We start from the raw sequence: 19414 nt of genomic DNA, 5'->3' as shown, positions 1-19414 counted from the left end.
CCCCCTCCCCCGATGCTACGTGCCTCACGTATACTGTAAGTAAGGAAGAACTGTATAAGTAAGGAAAAACTGACATTGTCCTTGCGAAATTCTGCACTTTTTATACTGACTGGTTCTTTTTCCATAAATGATGAAAAATCAGCTTAACGTAAAGGCACGTAGTATCGTTTTTGGAAGGGGGCTAGACCTATCCAAAAAAACTTGACAAAAAAAGGAGGGTTATTTTAAAAATCCAAAATCCCGAAAATCCTAATCCGGGGGTGGGGGGGGGGGGGGGAGGGGTATACCGTTCACTTCACTTCAATTTCACTGTTCATTTCCTCATTTTTAATTCATTTTTTTTACGTGGTCCCATAAAAGCGTGTTTGTGGGGGTGGGGGGGGGGGGGGGGGGGACTCCATGTTATTTCAATTTTTTGTATGCAAATTCAAAAAAAAATCTTTGCAACGCAAAAACGTAGTGGGGCCAGCCCCCCTGCCCCCTCCCCCGATGCTACGTGCCTGACGTATAATATAAGTAAGGAAAACTGTTAAAGTAAGAAAAAACTAACATTCAGATTGTACTTGCAAAATTCTGCACTTTTTATACTGACTGGTTCTTTTTCATCTTCCTGGTGATGAGACAATAATGATGAATTTTAGCAAATTTTTCTTCGATGTTATCCATGGCTAAACCAAGTTCACTGTCCCCTGTAAACAAATAAAAATTAAAAATTTAGAAATCAAGCACAGAAACACCGTTATTAGTAATAATGGTTCATACGACTTGTATATTATTTAAACATGCGTTCACATATTTTTCTTAATTTTTTAATTATTTTTTTCTTTCACTTTGATATTCATTGTCATTTTTGTTTGTTTGATATGTCATCTAATCAAGCGTATCACCATCCTATCGTATCTCAATGAGAAGCTAAAATCCATCACAACACCCCTCCCCCGCCGCGAATCTCAGAAAACCAATTTAACATGTTTAATGAATTAAAGAAATTGTGATTTTAACTTAAAAATGTTATCCGTTCCGTCCCGTTTTCCGTTCCGCATTTTAGCAACACCCTGCAGGCCACGTTAGCGGGTATTAGTTTTACCCAGTTAACTTGCACGTGCTTGTGATGTACTTTCCGGTGTTTTCCATATGCAGAAAAGGATTAAATAACACGGATAAACGTTTCTTTTGTGATGATAAGCAAAAAGGATCCATATTGTGCTCTAATTGGATTATCATTGTGATGTTGACCTATATAGGTAAGCATTTAAAGAATCCGGGATCGCAGCTATTCTGTTTCGCGCGGAGATGACTCGCACCTCAATATGTTTCGCACCTCCATTGGAGCGAAACATCTCACTGTATTAAGATATTTTTCTCGTGTTATTATTGCTCCGTAATTAATTATAACCTTTAAAAGAATTGAAATAAGTTATAAAACCCTGGTTTGCATTCATATATGCACATAATCTGCATACATGCCAACTTTTGAAAATCTCCATGGGGGATTTTACGCGTGACGACATTTTGCTAGAAGGAAATTTCGCGGCATTTTGTCGTGTAATTGCTTTGTATGAACAATTGAACTCTTAGAAATTCATCTGTTTCTTTATCTATTTAACATTAGCCTAATGTGTTTATCAAACAATCTCCTCTTTCAAATGAAATCATAAATAAAGTACATAACTTTATTTTCATATATTAAATCAATCTTTATTAAATCAATCTTTAAAATCTCAACAAACAATAAATAGTATGGTATAGCCGTTCAAAAAGCACTAAGCTCTGCAACGCAGTTGGCAAACAGGACCTCTGCTCTTGTGACATCTACAATTAATTAAATTAAATATTAAAAAGCATGTATGGGTCAAGTTGCTGTAAAAAGTGAAAGAAAGTATTTATAATTGTTTCCTGACTTAAAATTCTTTATAGATATTATATATTAGCTTATTAAAAAATTTAGTTACCTTCATCTTGCTCCAATTTTGATTTCACAAAGAAGTTGGTAGCAGCAGGTGGCTTGATGGATTCGTGATCTTTGTAACATCATTCATTCCACCATGGTCTACCCTAAAATCCCTCAAAATAAAAATAAAAAATTGTTACTCATGAAGTTTAACATATCTATTCTTCTTGTAGCTGTCAATCTCGCCTAGTGTCATGTGTACACAATAGTCAATAAATATATTCAGTTGTACTATATATAAGTTAAACATACCTATTACACGGCAATATACATGGTTGTCATCCAATTACGATCCCGATAGTCATCCCGAAAATCGGGAATCTGCCTCCCGATATTGGGATAAAAGTTTCGTTTTCTTTGGTGGTGTAACCCCATTCTTGTCGAAGTTTGTGTAAAAACTTTAAAGTGTGGCATTTTGCTGTTCATCCCGATATTTCCCGATTAATTACTATCAAAACATGCTCCTCATTAGGTTTGCAAACACCCAGACAGCGTACAGGTAATTACATCAATTCACACATCCCGATTATACACACACGCGATACAGGTAAACAGCAATGGCGGTCATAATCCCGCTTTTTGATTGGTTAGCGTAGACAAGCAGCGCGGGATTTGAAATTTAAGATGGAAATCTGGACTTATTGTCGTAAAACGGGTTGGATTTTTTGAGAATCGGGATTTCGGGGTATTTTGACAATCCCGATCGGGATATCGGGATTTATAATTTTGACGACGTGAAATCGGGAGAATCCCACAAAAATCGGGATAGTTGGCATGTATGAATCTGTTTTGCCGGTACTACCGTTGTGGCGAGCACATCTAACAAGAATTACACATACCTTGCATCATTGTCATGTTATTTTAACACCAAACCAAATGCATGAACAATAAGATTTATTTAATTAAATTTATCAATATTTCTTATGCGTTACGTACACCAAAGACTGTTTTCTTTTCATGTGGTTGTAAATATCATATTTATAGATTTTCATTTGATGTACTGTTGTTTTATCAAACAAACATCATGATATGCCCGATTCAAAATATGATAAATTCAATCTTGTTGTAAGTACTTTGTTTTGAAATAAGTGTTACTTGAAAAAATCCACTTTTTTTAGAATGACCCACATAACGGTTGTAATTGGCTCAAATAGTTGCACTAATGCCTCCAAAATACACAGAAGTACAAGGATTGATTTATTTGTCACTTAACTCACAGAATTACAAAACATTTAAGGCGAGAGAAATTTAATTTTTAGTTTTATGGATTTTGTTGTAAAAAATTTGGGTCAGAGGAGGGAAAAAAAAAAACAGTGGGCAAACTTTTATTAATCAAAATTACATATTACTTGCTTGAACTTATACCGAGCGCAGCTAAGCGAGGATTAATGGTAACACGTATATATATGAAAATCAGTGAAAAATGAAAGTTGAATCAGGGTTACTAAGACCAAAAAAAAATTCTTCCAGCCCTGGGCGCCGCCATATTGGCAGCCATTTTGTTTTGAAAAAGTTAGTTCGATCATTGAGTGACCAGTACTTATCGATGTTTATTGTCCCTAAACTCGATTAAAATTTTCCAGTGTTTCAATAAAAGGTAATTTGAATTAGAAAAAATAAAAGAGGACACCAGATAAGTTTCAGTAGTGCTTCAATCAAGAAATACAACTAGTTCTATGTATGTCTTATCAAATTATCAGATGGAAAATAAAAACATTAATATCAAATCCCGGGAGTCCGATGCCTGGGGCCTGGTAAAAATGAAAGAGGGCATGTGAAACTTACACACTCGCAAGCCCGATGGGCATGTAAACTTTCAATCTCCAATAGATACTTTATTTACGTTCGTCGCCATTTTTTATAACATCGATTCGTTCAATAAATTAACTAATATGAATAAATCTTCGTACAACTTAACCCACTTAATTCGAATCATACAAACGTTTGCAATACTCAACTGTGTTCGTAGATATGAAAGCGTCTTTTTAACGTCGATGGCAACAAATTGAGATCTCGCCATGATTCCTGGGCTGAAATACCTGACTTAAATCTTTCTGTTGTTATAGGTTGAAATGGAAGGAGAGACTGTCACTGACCACTGGCGTCGGAAGCAAATTGAAAGTAGGGGGGGGCTAGACTGATCCTCAGAAATATTGAGAGAAAAAACCTAATTCTAAAAATCCTAATCGGTGGGGGGGGGGGGGGGGGGGGGGAGTTAACCTATACTTCCAAAACAACTCCAACTTCTCAATCTTTCAAACGTACATTATGGAACAATTATGCTTCTTGCGAAAAAAGTGGGGGGGGGGGGCCTGAACCCTCTGTTCTGCTATGAGCCTAATGGTTAGGTCTAACTTTGCAAAAAAATCGAAAAAATTGGGTCGGCAGATCCGTAAAACTTAAAATTAAATTTCTCTCACCTAATGTATAAAATTTGTGAATGTATCAGATCAATTAAGTTTAACAAATGTGATAAGGCCTAACAAAAAAATAGGTTTGTTATGCTTTCCCGACCGACCCTAACTTAAACCCGCCGACTCCAAAAAAAATTCTGAGTTTTTTCCGTAAATTTCCGTTTTTATCTGTTTTTTGTTAAAATTTCGTTTTTATCTGATTTAAAATTTATTGTGTCCTCTGAATTTAAGTCGTTAAAATGCTTATTTAGATGTCATCAGTGTTGCTTAGATGTTTGTTATTTACAAATGGCAGCACATGTCGTGCCAGTTGAGCTCGAGAAATGTTCCCACCAGCCGGGGAAAAGGTTCATCAGATTATTTAAACAATGACAACAAATACTTGGTTTTTAAAAAAAATCTAACCCAGGTTAATAGATAAATGGTTTAATATATGCACAATTGAACAAATGGAGAGGGAAAAAAAGAAAAAAAAAAAAAAAGCCGACCTACCGACCCTAATTTTTTTCAGCCTGAAAGCGGAAACAAACCTATATTTTTGTTAGGCCTAAGTTTTTACAAATTTAAGAAGTAGTTTTATTTTTATTGACGTACATGCTTCTAATCCAATTTAAATTAAAATTTTGTCCTAGGTTGGTCCCTAATTATAATATTTAATTCATTTGAAGATAAGTTTATTTAAAAAACCTATAGATATATGTATTATAGATTAAAAAAAGGTATTTTCTTTCATGCAGGTATCTTTCACTCATTGACAGGATGAAAATAATTAATCTTTGTTGGAATTTGAAAGTTTACATAATCGATTTTATAATCGATTGTGAGCTGCCGATTCATTTCCATTATCGATAGTAAAATTGGTCGGATTATACAACACTGTTCTATACCCAATTATCAAATGTGTGCAAAACGGGAACACACCTCCTTAATGACTCAGCTGATATTGTGCCATATCCATGGCCCCTCGGTAGATTAATCAAAAATGAACTAACTTGAATATATTGTGCCATGTGCAGGCACTTCAAAGTGCTTTAAAAAAAAAAAATTCAAGGATTTTTATTTCATAAATATCTTGAAATATTAACTTAACATTACATGTATATCTTTTTATATCAATCATTGTTAAGTATGTATTCGGTGTGAAACATCGTGCTGCAAACCATCTCGGCACAAAACAGAATAGGTGCGAAGCATCTCAGGGCTAAACATGTTTAAGTGCAAAACATCCCGTACCCCATTTAAATACATGTAGTAACACAACTTATGAGCCATCGGTATAGGTATTACTTTCACTTTCTAAATAAGTGATATCCCTTTGCCAGCATACTGAATCATCTTTTAACATTGGCTTATTGTATTTGGTGCGTCGACGAGCTCGCGCAACAGATTTTGTTTGTAAACTAAATTATTGATTATACAATTTTTTTTTATCAACGGGCACGATGTTTCACTCTGCCAGAATGAGTCGTGAACAATGATATTAGTGATATTAGTTGATGCACAAAGTGATAAATAATCCTGATATCAATGAATTTGATTTAAGTGAGGCACTTTATGTCTTTTTCAATAGAAAGCTATTAGAAACATTGAGTCTGTGAGAATGTAGAGATGATAAATGAATGATAGAAAAATCGAAAACTTTTGACACTGTGAATTTGGTTTGTTTGATTAAACCCCTAAAGAAAGAATATGCGATATAAGAAAGCTCTATTGCCTACCATTGAAGTGAATCAAAATTATTTGACAAGGTAATTACTATCAGACTCGATATTTCTTGACATGAATGTAAGCAATAATGTTTTAAAATATAGAAAAATTGATGTCATATGAGTTTAACTTCGGGAAAATTTTACTTGGAGTAAAAAAGATGCGCATATGAGATGGACGCATGGGCGCTGATGCGCTGAATACAATTACCAGTAGTCTTAATATTTAAATCATAAAAGCTAATCATCATTACCTATTCTATCACATTTGTACAGTTTTGTATCAGTTAATTGCAAAAGTTATTTTTTGATTTGTCAGACTTACACTATTAAGTAGAAAGTTATCATGTACATGTATATATGAGTTATAATAGGAAAGAAGGGGTCTTTTTTTCTTAATGTATAATGATGCATCAAATATAATGTATGCCATATCCCTATGGGATTGTTCTGACCCCATGAAACAGAAAAATACCAAATATTTTGAAAACTGTTGAGATCCCCACCACTAAACCATATACCGGTATATTAATTCTTGTTTTTAATGTCATTATGATGCATCAAATGGTGTAAAGTACATGACCCCCATGTGCAGGGTTGTCTCTAAGACCCCGGAGGCGGGGAATTCCCCCGTCTAAAGTGACGTAATTACCCGGCTATTATTGCATTTCAAACACAATCTAGTTAATATAAGCTAGACCTTCAGATCCCCTTCTACTTTCTTATTTCTCCCTTCTACTTCAATTTTTAGAGACAACCCTGCATCATGTGTTGTCTTTAAACCACCCCCACCACTCCTACCCCCTCTGAAATAGAAAATAATGATATATTTTGATAACTTTTGAGATCCCCATCCCTAAACCATATTTATTCTTGCTCTTTGTGTTATTGCTTATCAAATGGTATAGCTAGGTAAGCCTAGGTTATACCTTTTTGGAGACACCCTGACTTTTAGAAATGGAAATAATAAAGTAATTTATCTTATTCTGACATATGTAATGTTTGACTCATGTGGGTAATTCCTAGCCTAATGATGAACCTGCTATTACAATTGCTCTGAATACATATAACATTTTGTTTATCTTAAAAATTAAAAAGCAAAAAAATCTTAATGTGCATCTAGAGAAAAATACCAATCACGAAATGATTTATAATTTGCTACTGTACACATGTAAGAATGAAAGAAGACTAAATCTTTTGAACCAGGTTTGATTGCGGGGGTTGATGTGGAGGATAAACATTAAATTTTAATCATTTGTTGTTGATCCCCATGTAGAAAATAAGACTATTAAACAAATACCTTACCTTCTGATTTCTTCAGCAATGATATCTACTGTAAATGCCTTCAGCAATGAGTTCTAATTCTTAGTGACTGGGTATTTAAATCGAAGGGAGAAGTGTTCACTGTAATAATAGCCAATGGATTTACTGAGTTAGCCATGCATGGATAAGTTGTATAGGATGGTATGCAGGTGTACTGGTGAACATTATTTAAGCTTTGATTACCTCCCCCCCCCCCCCCCCCCCCCTTTCCAACACACACACACTGCTTGACCCTATTTAATTTGTATAAAAAGTCACTAAATTTTACATGTATAAAATTTTTTATTTAACATTATATACCTTGAAAACAACAATTAGAATGAATTTACATTTAGCTTGAAATTACTATCACTATCCATAAATTATTACAAATGCTTGCCCATCAATGTTAAGGTGCATATATAGTAATTCTATCGAATCTTCGACTGTACCTCTGCACATCTGAAAGAAAATATGAGTTCATAGTTATGTAGACCAGGAAGCCCTCTTCCAAAATTGTGAATTTCATGTGCTTCGGGGTAGGGGTTTTTAATCTAGGGAAGGGCTAATTATAGTCATATAGTGTAAATGTAAATAATGTTTAAAAACCATCTTCTTTTCTTCTGCTGATACTGAATAGTCAAAACGTCATTGAAGCCTATGGGAAAAATTGTAGACTCTATTGTAAATGGTTATAACTTGAAAACGGACAAAGATAATAATATAGGGTTTTCAGAATCATATATTAACTGTTACAGGCAATATATAGGGTTTATTAGATCTGACATAGGGTTGTCTCTAAGACCCGGGAGGCGGGGAATTCCCCCACCTATAATGCGCCCTTAATTACCCAGCTATTTTTGCATTTCAAACACAATGTAGCTATAAGCAAGACCCCCAGACCCCCTTCTTCTTTTTCATTTCTCCTTCCACTCCAATTTTTAGAGACAACCCTGTGAGCCCTGGGGTCATCCCCACCCCTAGGAATTGAAAATGACCATATATCTCAGAAACTGTTAGAATCCTGACCCCTAAACCATATATATTGTTGTTCCTGTGTTAATGGGGATCAAATGATATGTAGGTCATGGGCCCTGTGGGTGGTCCTGACCCCCCTCAAACAGGAAGTGCCCAAGTATCTTGAAAATGGTTAGGATCCCTTACCCCTAAACCATGTATATTCTTGTTCCTTGTGTCAAGGGGCATCAAATGGTATGTAGGTCATGGGCCCTGGGGGTGGTCCTGACTTTCCTCAAACAGAAAGTGCCCAAATAACTTGAACATGGTTAAGATCCCCACCCCTAAACCATGTATATTTTTGTTCCTTGTGTCAAGAGGCATCAAATGGTATGTAGGTCATGGGTCCTGGGGGTGGTCCTGACCCCCCTGAAACAGAAGTGCACGAATATCTTGAAAACAGTTAAGATCCCCAACCCTTCACAATATATATTCTTCTTCTTTGGGTCATGTTAGTTCACCTGAGGTGTAAAGGACCCCTGGGGAACATCATGAAACTTCAGAAATAAAAATAATCAAGCTCTTAATCTTTTTTGTCTGTAATGTTTGACCCATGTGGGTTATCCCTACTCCCAATGATGGCCTTGGTCGTTTGGGAGACTTTATAATTGGCCCGATTATAATTACATCTTGTTATGTCGCAGGGTCTTGTATGATTAATAACGCTGGTACTGATTTCAGCTATTCACTGGTTCTTATTTAGAGGATTGTATTTTATTAAATAAAACCTATAAGTACAAACACACTCACACTCACAAACAGTTGCACAATTCATACGCAACATCGCACAGTTATTTAGAATAGGTGTGATTTATCGTTATTTCTGCTGCTGCTTGTTGTTACTTTACCTGTACTGTACATTGCAGGCAATGCGGTTCTCGTAAATCCACATCAAATATAAGCATAACAGCTGCATTGTAAATAAAGTGTGGTTCATTTAAACAATAAAATGCTTTCTTTGGTGATTCATTTGGGATATGAAGGTAGTGACATTGCAGAAAAAATACATAACCCGCGTTGATTAGGAAAAGCAAGTTAAATTCACTAAATTACTGTTGATGTACGTAAGTAAGTTAGCTAAAAGAAACAGCCAAATCATCTCCTGTGAGACTTTGAGTCTGACATCGTCATGATTATTTTGTGCAGTCCGTGATTTTTCCTAGGTCGCTATAGGTTTGGACCAATGGATAAAAGGGCGTGTCGATATCTGTCCTGTCGTTTTCTTGTCAGTTTCAGCCGCTGTAGATTTCGACCAATCGATAAATGGGGCGTGTAGATTTCAGTCTGGCTGTTTCTATAGAGCTATTAATTAACTATAAGTTTCCATAAGAAATAGAGGAAATAATACTTGGGAGATGTAAATATATTAATATGAAATTAATCAATTATATTTATGAAATAGAATTTCATGAAATTGGAAACTACATTCGAATTACTACATAACCTGATTATTACGCCGTTTAATTTTGTGATGTGTAAATAAGAACCCATATCTTTGTATTTGACGTACTTATTTCAGGCCAAAGTTTTAATTAGGGCCCCGCAAGGATTTGTGGGTGCCCTATAGTAATCACTCTGTCCGTCCGTCCTTCTGTCCGTCCGTCTGTCACTCTTCCGTCCACAAATTTTCTGTTTTTTTCTAATAACTTTTTTTATGGTTGCCCAATCAAGTTCAAATTTGGTATGGCAGTTCAGTAGGCAGAAATACATATATTGATGCTAAGTTTGGTTCTCTATGTCTTCTGGTTTGGAGCTGGGGTGGTGGGGTAGATTCCTTAACTATGCATAAGAATGAATGGGCAAAGAGAGATAACTGCTGAGAATGTTACCATTGTATACTAGGAAGGCTGTGCAATATTTGTCCTTTGGGATTAATTAACCTTCCACAGGAAGAAAATCCTAAGCTTTATCTTTATCTGACACATTGAGATTAATTACTGCACTGCCTGTGTCTGCAAATGAACTTTGTTTTGAAGTTAAGGTCAATTTTGAATGATGTGTAGTATTGTGTACATTCTTTGAAATATGGATTTAAAATATAATATTCATACTTTATTTTGGTTAAAATACCGTACACAATGATTTATGATAATTTTATTGAATTCTAAAATCAAGATATATATTAAGATATCCTTTTTCACTATTTTATTTTTTAATTATAATTTTTTTAATTTTTTTCTGCCTAGCTTAATGCTGTTATTTTTATCAGGTAATCAGATAATAACCCCATTCTGTCATTTCTGAAAAAACAAATCTTATTGTAAATTTAGAAGAAAAGGATGAGAGAGCAGAACAATTAATCCCCTGGGATTAATTATCTTGCCTGCTGCAGAAAATTTAGAGGATTATCTCTATCTGTCATATGAAGATTAATGAACACCTTTGTCTGCAACTGATGTTTGTTTTGAAGTTGAGGTCAACCCTGGGTGATACAATGTATTTGCATTCACTGAAGGCTTGCATTTTATAAAACACCTGCTTAAATCTTTTTTAAATACACATTTAATTTAGTTTTGTTTTTATAAGACATGAGGTTATCTCTGTTTTATGCAGATACAAAGTTTTTGGACATTCAGGAATTATCTTGAAATTTTAAAAATACAGTTGTTACTTATAATTTTCATATATTTTTTTTTTAATGTAATCAAATTTAACTCTCATTCCATGAGCTGCACCCTTATATTTTTACCCCTCAGTTTAACACTTTAATTGTTGGATGAAAACCATATCAAACTACAAATCATGAGATCCTATATATTTCAGTTCTTTACATCTTATGCCGGGCATTTATTTTTCATCATTGTTAATATAAAGAGGATGGAATTCAAAGTTTTTTTCACTTCTGTATATTAATTGTCATAGCGGGGCCCTTCCTGACTGGTCAGTTTTCTAGTTTTTTTTGGTTTACAATTTTTGGTTACAAAAATATGCATTGGGTAGTGGAAAAATAAAAATAAATTGAAATCCTGACTGAGTTCATAATCCAAATAGCATTTAATTGACTGAATAAAGCATTTAATCTACTATATATTAAAAAGTTAAAAAACACAGGCTTCTTTTAAACTTTATTTTCCATGATTGATGATCACTTTCTATTCAATTTCAAAGCATTTCGAACTTTAGGCTGGATGCCTCTTGATATGCAGTTAAAACAAATGGGCCGGACAATGCTGTAATGTTTATTCAAGTCTTCAATAAATGGAGATTGAAGGCATAAGATGAATCGGGATGTTTCGCTCTTGTTAGTCTTTGCTGTACAGCATACTTGACTTTAAAACGGCTTGTGTAGCATACTGCTGATCTCACAAAAGCGTTGGAGGGCCAAAAATTCAGTGATAACCATGACCGGGATGGTATATTTGATCCTGCAGGCAGCCTTGCAGCTATAGTTTCTCTCAAATCCTGGCAGCTAATGGCTAAGGGCAATGTACATTTTATCAGAGTGACGCCTCTCTTGAACAACAGATACCTCATCTAAATAGACGTCTAGGGCATTCCAGAATGGGTCCAATGATGCATCTTTGGGTCTGCCATTATTTTTAGCTCACCTGAGCCAAAGACTCAAGTGAGCTTTTCTGATCACAATTTGTCTGTTGTCTGTCGTTGTCGTTGTCGTAGTCGTTGTCGTAGTCGTTGTCGTCGTCGTTAGCTTTTCACATTTTCATCTTCTTCTCAAGAACCACAGGGCAGATTTCAACTAAATTTGGCACAAAGCACCACTAGGTGAAGGGGATTCAAGTTTGTTCAAATGAAGGGCCACGCCCTCTTTAAAGGGGAGATAATTGAGAATTATTGAAAATTTGTTGGTATTTTTCAAAAATCTTCTTCTCAAAAACTATTTGGCCTGAAAAGCTAAAACTTGTGTGGAGGCATCCTCAGGTAGTGTAGATTCAAGTTTGTTCAAATCATGGTCCCCGGGGGTAGGGAGGGGCCACAAGAAGGGGATCAAGTTTTACATAGGAATATATAGAGAAAATCTTTAAAAATCTTCTTCTCAAAAACTATTAGGCCAGAAAAGCTCAAATTTAAATGGAAGCATCCTCAGGAAGTGTAGATTCAAAATTGTTCAAATCATGGTCCCCGGGGGTAGGGTGAGGCCACAGTGGGGGGATGAATTTTTAAATAGCAATATATAGAGAAAATCTTTAAAAATCTTCTTCTCAAAAACTATTGGGCCAGAAAAGCTCAAATTAAAATGGGAGCATCCACAGGTAGTGTAGATTCAAATTTGTTCAAATCATGGTCCCCGGGGGTAGGGTGGGGCCACAATTGGGGGATTAAGTTTTACATAGGAATATATAAAGAAATCTTTAAAAATCTTCTTCTCAAAAACTATTAGGCCAGGAAAGCTCAAATTTGAGTGGAAGCATCCTCAGATAGTGTAGATTCAAGTTCGTTCAAATCATGGCCCACGGGGGGTAGGGTGGGGCCACAATAGGGGGATGAATTTTTACATAGCAATATATAGAGAAAATCTTTAAAAATCTTCTTCTCAAAAACTATTAGGCCAGAAAAGCTCAAATTATAATGGAATCATCTTCAGGTAGTGTAGATTCAAGCTCATTCAAATCATGGTGCCCGGGGGTAGGGTGGGGCAAAAATGGGGGGATCAAGTTTTACATTGGAATATATAGAGAAAATCTATAAAAATCTTCTTCTCAAAAACAATTAGGCCAGAAAAGATCAAATTAAAATGGAAGCATCCTCAGGTAGTGTAGATTCAAGTTTGTTCAAATCATAGTCCCTTGGGGTAGGGCGGGGCCACAACGGGGGGATCAAGTTTTACATAGGAATATATAGAGAAAATCTTCTTCTCAAAAACTATTAGGCCAGAAAGCTCAAATTTGAATGGAAGCATCCTCAGGTAGTGTAGATTCAAGTTTGTTCAAATCATGGTCCCTGGGCCACAATTGGGGGATCAAGTTTTACATAGGAATATATAGAGAAAATCTTTAAAAATCTTCTTCTCAAAAACTATATGACCAAGAAAGCTCAAATTGGCGGGTAACCATCCTCAGATAATGTAGATTCAAGTTTATTCAAATCACTGTCCCTGAGGGTAGGGCGGGGCCACAATGGGGGATATATTTTTATACATAGAGAAAATCTCTAAAAAAATCTTCTTCTCAAAACTATTAGGCCAGGAAAGCCCAAATCTGAGTGGAAGCATTTCCAAATCGTATAGATTCAAGTTTGTTAAAATAATAGTCCAGTGGTATGGTGAGGCCACAGTGGGGGATGAATTTTTACATAGGTATATATAGAGAAAATCTTTAAAAATCTTCTTTTTAAAGACCATTTGGCCAGAAAAGCTTTAACTTGTGTAGAGGCATCCTCGGGTATTGTAAATTCAAAATCAGAGTCCCTAGTGGTAGGGCGGGGCCGTGATGGCAGTCTGAATTTTTACATATATAGAGAACATCTTTAAAAATATTCTGGGAAAGTTTTTCGGTCCAAAACTCAGTACTTAGTGTGAAAGCACAGGTTATGCAGATATAAGTTTGGTGAAACCATGATACCCTAGAGAAAAGTGGGGCAACAAAATGGGGGGGGGGGGGTATATAGGAAAAGAGAAAAATCATCTTACAGGTACAACAAGAAAAGGGGCTTGGTATTTACCAAAAGAAAGAGGTGGATAAAAATTGGCAGATTTTCAATTTTTTTAGCAAGATCTACTGTACTTAGTTGTCAAGATATTTTGATACTGTAATGCTAATTTGATCAGAATTAAGGCAATTGTTGCTCAGGTGAGCGATGTGGCCCCTGGGCCTCTTGTTTCTCAAGTCATAAAACATTTCTTGTGCATCAGCTTGTAAAAGGAACTCTAAAACTCTATCATCAACTGCTCTTTCACCACTTGATACAGCTGCACTAGCATCACGTGTCAGGAATCTGTACATATGTCGTAAGATAGCATGTCAACCCGACTAATATGTGTAATTTAAATATTATTTAACTAAAGATAAATTTAATGAGTGAATGTAGAGAATGAGAGTGTTTTAGTAATATTTTAATTGTATATGATTATAGATCACCAAGCTGTACTTGTGGAAACCATTTATTCGATATACAAATACAACAATAAATATTCAGCGTCATTTCCACAAAAGGCCTTAAATTCTTATGATCCTGTTCCAACCTACTCATTCATGCATCAAATTTTTCATCTGACCAAGTACTTCAGTAAGTTGCTCTTTCAAATCAAAGTTTGACACATGATCTTCATGTGACATTTTGATAGAAATTGGGAATTTTTTTCCTTGCTTTATGTACAGTCTCCTGAACCAAAAACTAAATAATTGGATTTTTTAAAAATTAATATTTTTTAAAAAAATTATTTTTAAAACTGGGAACATGTGTGTATAATAATGAGAAGGAAAAAAAATTTATTCACAGTGTGTATTACAAATTTGTTAATGAAGATGTAAAATTTCCAAAAGGTTTATGTGTAATTACTATATGTCAAATGCAAAGAAAAAATAAATAAATTATAATTTAAAAAAAGGTATCTTATTTGTTTTAATGTAAAATTTAATCTATTTTTAGGTCACCTGAGCCAAAGGCTCAAGTGAGCTTTTCTGATCACAATTTGTCCGTTGTCTGTCGTTGTCGTAGTTGTCGTTGTAAACTTTTCACATTTTCATCTTCTTCTCAAGAACCACTGGGCAGATTTCAACCAAATTTGGCACAAAGCACCACTAGGTAAAGGGGATTCAAGTTTGTTCAAATGAAGGGCCACGCCCTCTTTAAAGGGGAGATAATTGAGAATTATTGAAAATTTGTTGGTATTTTTCAAAAATCTTCTTCTCAAAAACTATTCAGCCTGAAAAGCTTAAACTTGTGTGGAGGCATCCTCAGGTAGTGTAGATTCAAGTTTGTTCAGATCATGGTCCTCGGGGTAGGGAGGGGCCACAAGAGGGGGATCAAGTTTTACATAGGAATATATAGAGAAAATCTTTAAAAATCTTCTTCTAAAAAACTATCAGGCCAGAAAAGCTCAAATTAAATTGGGAGCATCCTCAGATAGTGCAGATTCAAGTTTGTTCAAATCATGGTCCCCGGGGGCAGGGTGGGGCCACAATTGGGGGATCAAGTTTTACACAGGAATATATAGAGAAAATCTTTAAAAATCTTCTTCTCAAAAACTACTAGGCCAGAAAAGCTCAAATTTGAGTGGAAGCATCCTCAGATAGCGTAGATTCAAGTTTGTTCAAATCATGGTCACCGGGGGTAGGGTGGGGCCACAATAGGGGGATCATATTTTACATAGGAATATAAAGAGAAAATCTTTAAAAATCTTCTTCTCAAAAACTACTAGGCCAGAAAAGCTCAAATTTGAGTGGAAGCATCCTCAGGTAGTGTAGATTTAAGTTTGTTCAAATCATGGTCCTTGGGGATAGGGTAGGGCCACAATTGGGGGATGAAGTTTTACATAGGAATAGATAGAGAAAATATTTAAAAATCTTCTTCTCAAAAACTATTAGGCCAGGGAAGCTCAAATTTGAGTGGAAGCATCCTCAGATAGTGTAGATTCAAGTTTGTTCAAATCATGGTCCCCGGGGGTAGGGAGGGGCCACAATTGGGGGATAAATTTTTATACAGGAATATATAGAGAAAATCTTTAAAAAAATTTCTTTTAAAAACTATTTGGCCAAGAAAGCTCAAATTTGTGTGTAACCATCCTCAGAGAATGTAGATTCAAGTTTGTTCAAATCATGGTCCCTGGGGGTAGGGGGGCCACAATGAGGGAAAATCTTCTTCTCAAAAACTATTTGGCCAGGAAAGCCGAAATTTGAATAGAAGCATCCCCAGATCGTATAGATTCAATTTTATTTAAATAATAGTCCAGAGGTAGGGCGATATTTAAGATATTTTGATACTGTAATGCTAATTTGATCAGAATTAAGGCAATTGTTGCTCAGGTGGGCGATGTGGCCCCTGGGCCTCTTGTTTATACAGTGTTTTCAATAAGTTTTTGAATAGAAGGAAAAAAATTTGGAACTGCAGGCAACCTTATCTCGGCGAGGGGTCTGGGGACTGCCTCAGGCCCCGAGCGGGTCCAGGGCAGAGCCCTGGTAGGGGGACCAGGGGGGCAAAGCCCCCTGGCCGAAAACGAAAATAATCATTTTTGAAGGTACTTTTGCTGCTTCTAAGGCCATCTAAAAGTATAAGTTTTATGAAATGTCTACTGCTAGACAAACTCAAAAATTCCGAAATTATGAGGATGTTAGCTATCATAAACACAGCTCTAACGAATAGGAGGTATCCTCATTAGAGCCTAATTTATTAAATTGAAAAGGTGAGTAATGTTTTGGTGTTACACATTAGTTTTAACCTTTAATAAATATTTAAAGATTTCATTAAAAGCACTATTTTTTTTTAATTTTAGTTTTTTAAATATTATATAGCACTACTGTAATTATTTTAAAGAGCTGTGATAATATAAACAAATAAGCATGCTAATTGGCTTTTTAGCTCACCTGAGCTGAAAGCTCAAGTGAGCTATTCTGATCACATTTTGTCTGTCGTCCGTCTGTCTGTAAACTTTTCACATTTTCAACATCTTCTCAAGAACTACTGGGCCAATTTCAACCAAACTTGGCACAAATCATCCTTAGGCAATGGGGATTCAAAATTGTGAAATTGAAGGGCCACACTCGTTTTTAAGGGGAGATAATTAGAAATTAATGAAAAATTTCGAGAAATTTTCAAAAATCTTCTTCTCAAGAACCAGAAAGCCAGGAATGCTGAAACTTGTGTGGAAGCATCCTCAGGTAGTGTAGATTCAAAGTTGTGAAATTCATGACCCCCGGGGGTAGGGTGGGGCCACAATGGGGGGTCAAAGTTTTACATAGGAATATATAGAGTAAATCTTTAAAAATCTTCTTCTCAGGAACTAATCAGCCAGGAAAGCTGAAACTTGTGTGGAAGCATCCTCAGTTAGTGTAGATTCAAAGTTGTGAAATTCATGATCCCTGGGGGTAGGGTGGGGCACAATGGGGGGTCGAAGTTTTACATAGGAATATATAAAGTAAATCTTTAAAAATCTTCTTCTTAGAAACTAATCAGCCAGGAAAGCTGAAACTTGTGTGGAAGCATCCTCAGGTAGTGTAGATTCAAAGTTGTGAAAATCATGACCCCCAGGGGTAGGGTGGGGCCACAATGGGGGGTCAAAGTTTTACATAGGAATATATAGAGTAAATCTTTAAAAATCTTCTTCTCAGAAACTAATCAGCCAGGAAAGCTGAAACTTGTGTGGAAGCATCCTCAGATAGTGTAGATTGAAAGTTGTGAAAACATGATCCCTGGGGGTAGGGTGAGGCCACATTGAGGGGGGGGGGGGTGTTAAAGTTTTACATTGGAATATATAGAGTAAATCTTTTAAAATCTTCTTCTCAGAAACTAATCAGCCAGATGATTCTTTATTATTGTTAAGACTTTGGCTGCAGGACAATTCTTCGGCCTCACAAGAAGGTTCAGAGTTTGATGTTGCTTAATATCCCATATATAAACAATTGTAAAGGACCTTTTTGAGGACTGCAATACTCAACATGTGAAATGACTATAAAATCATCCTGTCAGAAAAGGGACTAATGATTATAAACATAAGAAAATCCAGGGGGAAAAAATGGATTTTATTTATACAGGATCTACATGTATTATTGAACATTGTCAAGATTGTTTGTATTATGACTCCATTAAGCTGATTTTATCATACCTATTGTTCCTCAGGTGAGCGATGTGGCCCATGGGCCTCTTGTTTTGTAGTTAATTTTTTAAGACGTTGAGCTAATGCTCGACAGCCTTCTAGCGATTGTCTGGATTGGCAATCGTCCAAATTCACGCGCTGCACCGCCTTTTAAATGCGTATAAGAAATAAGTTCTTTAAAGTATTAAATGTATTTCAAGATTTTTATTCCATTTATCAAACTAAATTGTGTACAAAAAAACCAACTTTGCCTACCTGGTTATTGACAACTCATTGCATAAGTATAAATTTGCTTAATCAAGAAATGGCGGATGAATACAATCAGGTGTAAACATTCACTAAATATTATTTTAGTTTATCGCTTACATTTTAATTGGAGAGTGTGCCCGATAGAAATAAAATTTGCGATGTAAATTTATTTGTTATCGGGCACGGTCTCCAAAATAAATGTAAGCGATAATGTATCTAGTGATTTTACTGCTAAAAATAAACACGATAATTCAGTTGATCTGGTCGAGCATTTTAGATAGCACGTGTTGTGGATTTGTTTGTAAACAACAGTATAGTACCATAGGGAATCTTGTTTCAAACGGGAATTGAAATAAATAAAAGTATGCTTTATTATTATAATTAGGGACATACTGTTAATGTATTCGAATCATGAACCTGTGAAAATTGTTTAAAGAAAATAATTTATTTTTAAACTTTGAAATTTCTTCGAATTTTGTAAACATAATGAGTTATTGAATTGTAAAAGCACCTATACCTATTTTATATGAAAATAAACTTATTTTTGTTTTTAAAGCAGCACAAAACAAAATTCATATACTTCTCTATTCTATGTCTAAAATTATTTGATATACGACTATTAAATTAACAGAAATTCAAATTATTGATATTCTATATTAAAGAAAAAGTCAGTTCGACGCCTTTGTGGCCGTTCCGGCCTTTGATTTGTTTATTGTTTTTTTATGTTTATTTTTAATTTTTGTAAGCAAGTACTGTTCTTATCGGGATAACCACGACGCCCAACCAGGGCCCAGACTCAATTTACCTAAAAAAACCAATATCTTACAAGCATTAATATTAAGATTAAGGCACAGTATCTGTAATCTTTATTCTCTAATTATGTGAATTATTGTAATGAAAAGTAACATTAATATAACATAAATAATATCCATGTGGAATAACATAGACACGCAGCTATTACGGAACGTAAAATGTTCATTTTTTTCTTAAATAAGTCCACAAAACCGTAAAATGTCGACCCGGGTTTGCCTACCCATTTTACCAACTTGGAAATCAACAATCGTCG

General features: G+C 35.3%; 2 protein-coding genes across 3 annotated transcripts in view; one reads left to right on the top strand and one right to left on the bottom strand.

Moving 5' to 3' along the window:
- The window catches only part of LOC105331626 (uncharacterized), a gene marked incomplete in the record, with an annotated part of 138533 nt that overhangs the window by 24148 nt on the left and 94971 nt on the right, over positions 1 to 19414 (bottom strand).
- LOC105348138 (uncharacterized) overlaps positions 1089 to 19414 on the top strand; it is a 94269-nt gene continuing 75943 nt past the window's right edge. The window contains exon 1 of one of the 2 annotated variants that reach the window (XR_010708709.1): positions 1089 to 1244. The gene's annotated coding sequence lies outside the window, so the exon portion shown is untranslated. The remainder of the gene's footprint in view (positions 1245 to 19414) is intronic. The other variant, XM_066069652.1, reaches the window with a different exon arrangement.

Source organism: Magallana gigas, chromosome 8, assembly GCF_963853765.1.
Source record: "Magallana gigas chromosome 8, xbMagGiga1.1, whole genome shotgun sequence".
In the NCBI taxonomy this organism is placed as follows: Eukaryota; Metazoa; Mollusca; class Bivalvia; order Ostreida; family Ostreidae; genus Magallana; species Magallana gigas.
Note: the sequence above shows the minus strand (reverse complement) of the source record. Positions and strands in the feature narration are given on the sequence as shown.